This window comes from Austrofundulus limnaeus, unplaced genomic scaffold, assembly GCF_001266775.1.
Source record: "Austrofundulus limnaeus strain Quisiro unplaced genomic scaffold, Austrofundulus_limnaeus-1.0 Scaffold81, whole genome shotgun sequence".
Lineage (NCBI taxonomy): Eukaryota > Metazoa > Chordata > Actinopteri > Cyprinodontiformes > Rivulidae > Austrofundulus > Austrofundulus limnaeus.
Genome location: NW_013952483.1, coordinates 909491 through 919930, shown reverse-complemented (window position 1 = coordinate 919930; position 10440 = coordinate 909491). Strand labels below are relative to the sequence as shown.

The 10440-nt window shown below is 35.4% G+C and overlaps 1 protein-coding gene and 1 long non-coding RNA gene across 2 annotated transcripts in view; one reads left to right on the top strand and one right to left on the bottom strand.

Annotated features, from left to right (window-relative positions):
- Positions 1–10440, bottom strand: part of LOC106519726 (uncharacterized) — a 30726-nt gene that overhangs the window by 13059 nt on the left and 7227 nt on the right. The window lies entirely within an intron of this gene.
- Positions 1754–10440, top strand: part of htr1fa (5-hydroxytryptamine (serotonin) receptor 1Fa) — a 23454-nt gene continuing 14767 nt past the window's right edge. Inside the window, exon 1 of the mRNA XM_014011508.1 lies at positions 1754–1853. The gene's annotated coding sequence lies outside the window, so the exon portion shown is untranslated. The remainder of the gene's footprint in view (positions 1854–10440) is intronic.

Sequence of the window (10440 nt, the reverse complement as noted above, 5' to 3'; positions counted from 1 at the left end):
TATATATATAACTATTTGTTATAAATCTTATGTTGTCAATCTGAGCTTGGTAGTTGCAGGCATTATCCATGACACTGCAGAAAAAGAACCAATTGGCTTCACTACACCAGGCTAACTTTAAAAGCATTTTATTCAAAAGTAACCCAACAACAAAAGTCTCAGCCCCATATCTGCCCACACATCACAGCTGCATGCACTGTATCTTCACAGCAGGCTTTAAAACCCATCTCCATCAGGCAGTAAACAGGATTTTGACATCAGTCAGCGACTTCATGAGGGAAACACAAGGACTACGAGTTTACATAACAGCCAGCTTAATAAACAGCGGAGTGTTGCAGTGCTCAGAGGGAGGTGAGTTGAGAAAATGATAGAAAATGTAGCACAACACCTCCAGTTCACAAGCTAGCTTATTGTATAATCAGTGTTTTCCAGCTGCCTAATTATGACTATCATATAGATGGGTAATATGGCCATAATTGTATCTACCTGCTCTTTTTTAAAAAAAAAGCTTTTCTGGAGGTCTTGGACTTACTGGGGCTTTTAAAAAGATCTTTTCATCATCACAGCGTGAGGCCACACTTTTCCTGTAAAATGAGTAAATGTGTGTCTGTAATTTTGTTAACAAGTTGTGAAAAAGTGCCCATAATGCTGCCATAAATTCACACAGTGTCTCGGTCTGGCTATCCCCCCCTTTTGTGTTAAACACAAAAGTCTGTGTGAATTTTCACACTGTTAAGACCAGACCATAACCCATCTGATACATTTCTGCTTTTATAACGGCTCCAGGGAGTTTGTCCAATAGGCTTAAAAAATTCCATTTTTTAATGAAAAAGAATAACACAAGATGGTGAATTTAGTTTTTTTTACTTGGACTGAGGTTTGTGATTTTAATTTAGTTGAAAGGTGCTGAGCTTCCTATAGACAGTGATGGACTTTCAGTAATATATATTTTCATCAAAATGAAAAGAGTTTTTTTTTTTTATCTCCCAGTGGAAATTGCTCATAAACCACAGATGAAAAGATTACAGCAGGTTGCTTCATGTAACCAGTAACCTGAAGGAAAGTCCAGCTGCTGGTTCAGGTTTTTTGAAGAGTTATTTATCTTCATATTTTTATGGGTTTCAGAGGGAGGATTGTCCTCAGTGTGAGAGCAAACAACTGAGGATGGAGTGAATGAATTATGTTATCATTTATCACACATGAACATTTGRAAGTCATCATTAACCCATACTCATCTTGAGTGAAATTGTGCATAATTTACCAGGTTAGAACAAAATACATGTATAAATTATTTTTTTCTCAAAATACAGTAAGACCTCCATATAAATTCTGGCATAAAAAGCAGACATGTATTTTGTCAAAAAAAAAGTTAGGCCCTTTAATTCCGCTTTAATTGATTATTTCTGAATGTAAAGATGTGTGATGTGTTTTAGCAAAGTGTTTATTTGTATTTCTATTAATAAAATTAGTTTGTGTCTACACCTCATATTTCTATCACAACATATTCTGAATTAAATATACAGTGAGACAACTAATAAGGCYATGGTGGGATAAATGTGACCTTTTGTGACATGATTTAAAAAAAACGAAATGAAAAAAATGAAGGTTTAATTCGACTTTGTTAGGGATATTACATATATTGCCTTCACACCTCCTCTCCACTGACGCACCTCACTCGCTCCGTCTGCCAGGATGATGCGCGCTCCCGGCTGCGCGCGCTCCCTCTGTCGGCACACTGAATGGGTGTCGGCGAGAGCGTCGGTCAGCTGTGAATGAACACAAATGGGGGGATGTATTGTGCTTTTCGCGCTGCCTGCTTTCTTCAGTCTTTTAAGCGGTGCATCGCAAGCTGGGTGAGTAAAAATTTCCCTCCAAGTTGTCCCTGTAACTGAGCTACAGGCTGCTGGGTAGTTTTGGGTATTAATGGGGCGAAGAGAAGTACTTTCATGACTGTGATGCACAGTAAGGATATTTTGTTGGATTTTATTTAGATTTCTAAAACATTTTACTAGCATTTAAAACCTAAACATGCACACCTTTCTGTGAAACAGAACTATTTCCTTGCCTGTGTAAAGTATGAACTGGACGACTTGATTTACATCTGCACCAAAAACAAAACATTCATTTATGTAAGAGGCGTTTGAATCCCAATTTCTCTTGTTTTTTTCATTTATTTTTTTATTTTTTCCCCTCCCAGATTAAATATATTGAATTTGGTATCATAATTAGAGCCTGATTTTAATTGTGTGAGAGAGAAAGTTAATTGAAATACCTGCTGCTGGTATAAAGTTATTGATCGACTTGCTCAGATGTAATCAAGAGGGAGTAATAGTGTCGAGATCTTTCTTGTTCTGAGGGCTTCACCTGAAATCCAATGCTCTGCTGGCTGCTATGTGTGCAACATGCCCAACTACAGGCGTTCACATACTTGCAGGAATTCAGAGACATGTTTGGCTGCAGGGGTGTGATTCTCTGAGAAAACAGCAGGTTCATTTGTTTCACAGGACCAACCCACGAAACATCAAACCCCCAACATTGCATCAGTTGTGACACAGAGTGGGGGGGGAAATCACGTGGTGTTAAAAGGGAGGGCATGTAAAGACAGTGTGTGTGTGTTCGTGTGTGCGCTTGTGTGTTCGGGATTAATTTAGTGTCGGAATGGGCTGATAAAGAAGACAGTTGGCGAATCACTGGTTTGAAAGCTTTCTCGTGTAATTGTGAGGGCCATGTGTGCACACCCAGCTCTGTGCATGTACACGACATCCAGCCAGTACTTAACACTGAGCCACAAATCAAAATAAAAGATGAACCCCATCAACATTTTGTGAAAACGTAAAATAATGCATTGGATTTTAAGTAGACCATGGTTGCAATGGGACCATTTTTGGTTCTGGTTATGCAACAAATATGTAGGATTTCCACAACAGTTTAATCTGCAAAGCCTGCCTTGACATGTATGTAAATTTGACATGTTGAGTGTTTATCACCCACCCTCAAGACAACAAAGGACAAACGTCTTCATGCATTCAAATTAACGGTGGCATTGGATGCAAAAATATCCATCCTCAGCTGGTCCATGAATCCCAGCCTGGCAATGAAGCTGTGCTCCCATTTAGGAGCTCAAGGACCCCTCTTGGTCAATTATTTAAAATAGTGAAGAGTCCTGAGCACTCTTTAGCCATGGAGACACATTTACTACCGGCACTTAATTACACGGGGCGAGGTAGCTTGGAAAGAAAAATAATGGACGCCAACGATGAGCAGCCGAGTCACACCAAGGACACGTCGTGGCTGGTGATGATCCGAAGCCTGGAAGCAGCAAGCAATCAGTGCAGTTCATTCTAGCACCCCAAGACCAACACTAATTAAAATAATAATAATAACGTTGGTGGTCCCTTCAATTTTTCCTTGTACATACTCTGTCAGATGGAACAGAATTATCAGTCTTTTCACACAAGACTTTAGGCAGTTTGGCCAGACAGGTAAACCAGCAACYGCAAGTTTTGTATAATAATAAATCAATTCAATATGTTTTATTTTAATTTTCAGACTTAATTTGATTGCTTCGTATGTGCCTTATTGAAGAACCTTGTTGTCCTTAGTAATGCTTCAGTTTTACTTAGCTTTGGAAGACACAATGCAACAGTTCTCCAGAGTTTCTGAAGGTCTCCTACATGTTGCTTCTCTTATTTTTAATAGAGTCCTTGAGTTTGCTCATTTTTACATGAATTTGTTGAATCGGTTAAAGGCTGCAAACACAAGCAGAAGAGCCACACACTTTCAATTGTATTTTTAGGCACATTATTATAGTAACCTAGCACCCAAAGTGTGTGTTCCTTTTCTTTTGTCTGCATGAGAAAAAATGTAAAACACAGTTTAACAGCAACACGACATAGTAATGTTGCACCAACAAGATGTCTTCTAAATACCAGTTTTTAAACTTTCATTGGATTAAAAAAAATAAATAAGCATCTCCAAGCTCCTCCATATTTTTACTTTTTCTTGTTTCTTGAAACTAAATTTAAAGTTGATTTTGTCCTTTTCAATGTCACAGCTGTGTTTTTTCCTATAATATGATTTCATTAGGATTTGCAGTGTATACGTTTTCTCTAATTAACCCACTATGTCAATTAGTCTGGCATWTTTTTYTYTTTTTTTTTCTAACTGATTAAGCTTTTGGTACTGTCACATATTTCTCTACATCTGATCTACAGCTTTGAGCTAACATGCAACAGAAGCAGGAGCCCCAATAAAAATCTGTCCCAGCAGTCACTGACAGCAGACAATGAACAGAAGACCCTCTCAAAATATCTTTCTGTTAGTTCTGCCTTCTATGGAAACTTCTTCAAAAAGGCTTTTCAACAAGCCTGAGAAGTGCACAGCCTGCAGGAATTAGTGTTTAATTAATTGTCACCAATTCATGGCAGCTGAGAAATAAAATTAAGGATATCTGTCAAGACAAACCGCACGTTAGACAGTTCCTGTTGTTTGTTCGTGGCTGTTTGAAAGCTTTTGAAGRCTCTTCAAAAGTAAGACAACAAAAACCAAACATAGCAGCGCTACCACTGGACCTGTTTGTTGAATCGTTTGTGTGTCTTCCACGCACACTTGGTAAGAGAAAAAAAAGACAGGTAGAGAGTGCACCCACTTTCTTTGCTTGCAAAAATGGCAGAAATCAATTCAGAGGAGTAAAGTTAGAGGTGAGCATCAAACTGAATAACCTTTAGGCACTTAAGTGGCAGTTTTGAAAAGACCATATATCATGAGGTTATATCTAATACTGTAAAGTGGGCCTTGTCTTGGACCTTGAGAGATGGTTTTTGCCCACAGCAACTTTTATGAAATCGACTCCTAATGGAACAAGAAAAAGAGCTTAAAGACCCTSCAGCAGCACCAAGAGACAATATGTTCATTACAACGACTGTTGAGAAATCCCTAAAACATACTTATCTGTCCATTCTATTTATAGAAATACATAAAAAACTCCTACAATAGAAAAGAATGATACTAAAATACATGAAAGTATATTTTATGGACACAAAAAAATACATAATGTTATGCAACCTTTTTAACACTTTGTTATGAGAGGCCCTTTAGGCCATAATTCAACCTTGCTCTCACTTGTACTATCAAACCCTTTTATACATACTATATAACTGTTTTCAAATGTAAAAAATAAATCATGTAACCAGATTTTTGCTTTTGTTGTGGTTCTTTTTTTAAAATTTGACAACAATCTGCATTTTTTTTTCATGCTTGCTATGTGACTAATGCATTTTGGATTCTGTTGTGATCTGATTAGATTACATAACTTGTTTGTGCCTTTCAAAGTTCGAACAAACTTTTGTGTTTGCCAGGTGCAATAGATATTGTCTTAACTTTGAAAATCTAAACAGAGGTATACTTTGTGATATCAGAGAGTGTGCTGATAAAGTGTTCTCAGGTCACAAATGTTACGCCCACCAGCTCTATAAAACAGAGTGAATGAAGACTGGCAAACCAGATTACAAACASAAATCTAGTGATTCCTGAAATTGTTAGTTAAAATGTGTTGAAAATGATGCAGACTGTTTTATTTTTTTTATTAATCTAAAACAACTTGCTTATTTTTAAAGAAAATATACTTCATTTATGTAGACATGCTAGTTTATTAATGATCATTTTTATAGTAGCATCCTACATTTCTTTTTCTATTTGCAATTTTAATGTAATTAYTAAAAAAGTATTAACAGAAACAAACACAAAGTGGGTTGTAAAAACCAAGAGCTACAGAGGATTTCCTTTAAATGTTGGCRTAGAAAGACTTTATTTCCCTGCATCATTTGAATGACAGGCAGACTGGCATCACTGTATTTAGAGCTTAGCTGTAATAATGGCAAAAAAAATCATAATAATAAATTTGTCTCAAGAAATTAGATGCGAGGAAGTGCACATCTCTCACTGCGTACAGGAAACACAATTATGTAAAACAGTTTTTTAAAACACAATCAGCACCAAACACCGCCTCCCGTAACAGAACCATCATTGTCACAAACTTGACATCCATAAAGGCTTTCAGCTACCAACTCTTTCACTGATTAGTAAACAGAAAACAATTTGAATTGAATTTCCCTTTTTACAGATGGCTTAAAAGCATTTGTGTTGATTTTGAGTTCTATAGGTACAAAAATTAAAAGCTTATGTTGTGAATGTTGAGGGAAAAAAGTTCAAAGTTAATGTGATTCCTTGTAAACAGGAAGCCAGGAATAGATTGCTGTAAGCRTCTCATACTGTAGTGAACATTGTACTTTAACAAGATTTTCACTGCTGTTCAATTAGGAAGAAAAACAGCTTTGTGTACAAATCTCCAAAAGGCATTATTTTTTSCCCCAGTAGCTGTCTTTTGTTTAGGTAGAAACAACCTTCAGTTAAAACGTTTATTGATTTTCTTTGTTAGTGAGTCCATTAAAACTTCACTTCAGCCCGAAACAAGTAGTTTACAGTTTAACTTCCTGAGGATAAAACTGCTAAATTGTTTGATGAATTAAAACAATTTGATCCGCTGCCGAAGCAGGTCTCCCTTGTTTGATCTCTGCCACTTCCTGCATCAATCAACCATCAATCAGTGTGTGGACCAGCTGCCTAATAATGTTGGCACCAAAGCAAAGACAGGGGGCGTGTCATTTATGTGAAATTATTTAAGTAAATAAATAAATAAATAAATAAATAAATACTAGCCTAGCCTCAGAGAGTTTATCCTGACCCCAGAAACTTCTTCTATCTGCTTACAAAGCCTTTACTCTGTGTGTGGGAAGCTGTAGATGCAGGCATGATAATGTTGCATCAGAATTTGTATTTTGTGTGCAAGTGAGTTATGCTACATATGCAGTGAGAAAGAATGCTATGTCTCTCTAATTATACTTTTTATACTGTAGGTGAATGACCAAAAGAAATATTAATAATAATGATCTTGTAATGTTGAAAAGTTATAGAAGAAACAGGCTGGATGATAAGTTGCTCCCTTAGGCTGTTGTTTTCTTCTTTTTTTTTCCACAGAACTAGAAAAAAAATCATGCTGATAAAACAATGCTTAGTTTAGTTGTTATTATCAACCACTGATTGAGAGGGTGCTTGAAATACACTGGCCTGATCTTGAAAACATATTTTTGGTATATATGTAAAAGTCATGTTTTAGATTATTTTRTTTACACATTCCAGTTTGAATCTGTTTAGGTTATTTCTTCAAATGTGCACAACACTGCCACATAAAAATACATAAACTGTAATTTCATTGTGCTCTGTACAATGACAATAAAAGTCTATTTAATCTAATATAAACTAAAATAAATATGTTTACTCAAACTTATAAAGTCAAACAATCGTTGCATTTTTTTCTGCAGTGGTCTTACTCATTATTTAGACATATCCTTTTAAAGTTTTGCAACAAATAAAAATAACTTGTAGGACTAGAAGTAGAGAAGCCTCAACCAATCATCTAGCAAAGCTTTTTTTATAGCATCCTTCATGCTGTTGACTCAACTTTCCCTCTCACCGCGTTTCAACCATTCATTATTCCAACCCCTCCTCRGCCTCTGCATCWTTCCTCACRTCGCTATTTTTTATCCAACTCGTTYAATTTAATTCAGTTTTGTGTATTTATACGATGCTAGTTTTCACTAAAATGCTTTTCAAAACAGGGTCAATGCAGATCCAGTTATGTACTGTCAAACTGGACTAAATGTATATCAATACAGCCCAGTTTGATTCAACACTAAATCAGTTGAGGTCCTTCCCTTATCCCTATCAAAGTCAATCAGCCCCCCATTCCTTTTTCTTTTTTCCCACTCAGTGGGGTGTCGTCCATACTGTCATTCTGTCCTCGTTAACTTTGATTAAACCAGTAAACTTATTTTTTGATGTGGCATGGCCATTGCTAGTCAATTGTTTTTATTCCACAGCTGGCAGGTCAGTTTGTCATAAGTGATTTCAAGCTTCTTTTTAAAGTCTTTTTAACTCCTGTCATTTGCCTGGACCTGTTTCGAAGGTTTGATAGCTTGTTTCTATTGCAACATCTGGCAACACCAGCTTTAATGAAGTGAGTACTTGCTAAACAGGATGGCAGCAGTTAAAAAAGTAGAGTTTTGGAGCAAAGAAGAAACTTTAGAACTGTGATCTGACTACATGGAAATGACTCAGTACTCAGAAAATGAACACTTTTGCTTTTTAATCTAATTATAGGGATATTTTTTAAATCTGATGGTTAGATTTTTGAGAAGCAGCTGGAACTCTTTGTCCCATTTATGACAAAATTAGTCATTTTTTAATTTTTGCCACTATGATATTAGAAAAGCACACCACATCCAGTCAAAATATCATATTTCAGTCAGTCACAATGTATTTATGACTGAGTGCAGTTGGACATATTTTGCTGCCAAGTCTAAGCTGACAGTAAGATCCATCAGTGTTAGTTTGTCGTGTTCCCAATATGCTTTCTGGTAAGATTAAAGTAGWCATTATTCCTGTATACAGCAATTTAAAGTAAATAAATGAAGATGGACTGACATTGAAACGTAAACTTGTTTTTCTCATTTCATATTATGACCACAAAAATACATCAAGAAGAAATGAATGTTTTTGTCAACCTGATGTACATTTTTTAAGCAAACACTATTGTCTGCATTAGAAAAACCATCAGGTTCTGAGTGCATTTCTYGAAATGCTATTAAATTTGTTGCTGTGGGAAAAAACAGCAATCCATCAATGCCTCATATATGTTATCTATCAGGATGAAAAAAAAAAGAAAAAACACAAAACTCCCCACCACTTCAGTAAATAAAAACTATCCATTTCCAGATTGCTCCAGGCCTAAAATAAGACCTTTGTCTGCTAAAGTATTTGAAGTTTATTTATCCAGTTACAATCAAGAGATGCAATTTTGTCTTAATCAACATCAAACAAAGAAAACCAACTTAAGTTTTTTATTATTATTATTACTCTATTGTCAGCAAACCACCCGATTGGCCTAATTTTAATTATGCTGGACTATGATGTCCACACAGATAAAAGTAAACTGAAGAAGTCAAGGACACTAACAAGTTAAGAAGAATTTGCAAACTCATGTCTCAGTTCTCTTGGACCTGTGAGAATCTTATTTTATTATTATTATTATTATTTGATGATATGAGATTATGATATTATTTGATGTTGCGTAGTAACATGAGTACCTTAAGCTCCTCCCACAATATTGTTGCAGCCAAATTACTAAGAAGAAGCACTTTTGTAGACCCTTTCCGAAATAAAAATATTTTGAAGCCCTTCAGTATTTTTAGTAATATACATCTAGATTTAAAGTAGCTGGGACAAACAGCCTAAAAATTTCATTTTTGAAATTTATTTTTTATTTTATTTTATTTTATTTTCAGCAAATATAACTACATTATTGATACAGTTTGAGAATCAGGACAAATTTAGCCCCTTTTTAGACACAATTGAGTGAATATGTTTATTTTCAGAAATAGAGCCTTAATCTTGTGTGTCTGCTAAAAAAAAGCAATCAGTTAGGATTGAGCATTTAAATATTTGTTTAAAAAATGTTGGAGAACTGTGTGTGTGTGAGAGGATGTGACAGTTAGCTCCATCATCAGATTTATCTGCAAGTAAATTTAAGTTTATTTCATTCTGATTTTTTAGAGAGTTTTAAAAGAGCTCATTGATTGTGTAATACTGCACACAATTAATGTTTAAATAAATGCTCTCGTTATGCTGTAATTTCATGTGTCTCTTTAACCTCGATTTGGTAAGAGATTAAAACTTCTGCTCTTTTCTGGCAGTTGCAGGTGGTAAACAGATGGCTTTGAGCTAAATGGCAGCTTATGTGTCAGATTTCTGTTTCTGCCCCCCTTCCTCCCTTAACATTGTTTTAGGTTGTGTAATGACTTGCAGTGGAAACATTATAAATTTTAACACAAGCACAAAAAAGTGCATTATTCCCAATCATAATCACCTGCTGGGCTGTTTGTAAAAGACTCCTTTTGCCCTGATTAAGTGAGTAAAGCAGGTCTCAGGAGATCTGTGTTATTTTTTTCTACTAAATGAAATGAACTATTCCCATTAGACAGATTATGTAATAGACTCTAAAGTGACTCTGCTGCAGTTAAAAGTGCTCCTTGTTATTACTCACTAAAAGAGTGCAATTTGTGGATTGGAAAGCTTCTGCCAATACTCCATTATTAAAAGGTCTACATCTTTTATTAAACAAATAAATCCTGTAATAGAGCAACATATTTGTAGTGGCAAGTTTAAAGAGTAACTTACCCCAAAATTAACTTTTTTTAGCTGATAAACTGTCTACAATATTCTAAGATGTTATATAGTACTGTTTCTGTGCTAATGTTGACGTTTTTGTGCGTATTTGTTCAAATCTGTAATATTTGGTCTAAAAACGTCTTTTTGCTGCTCATA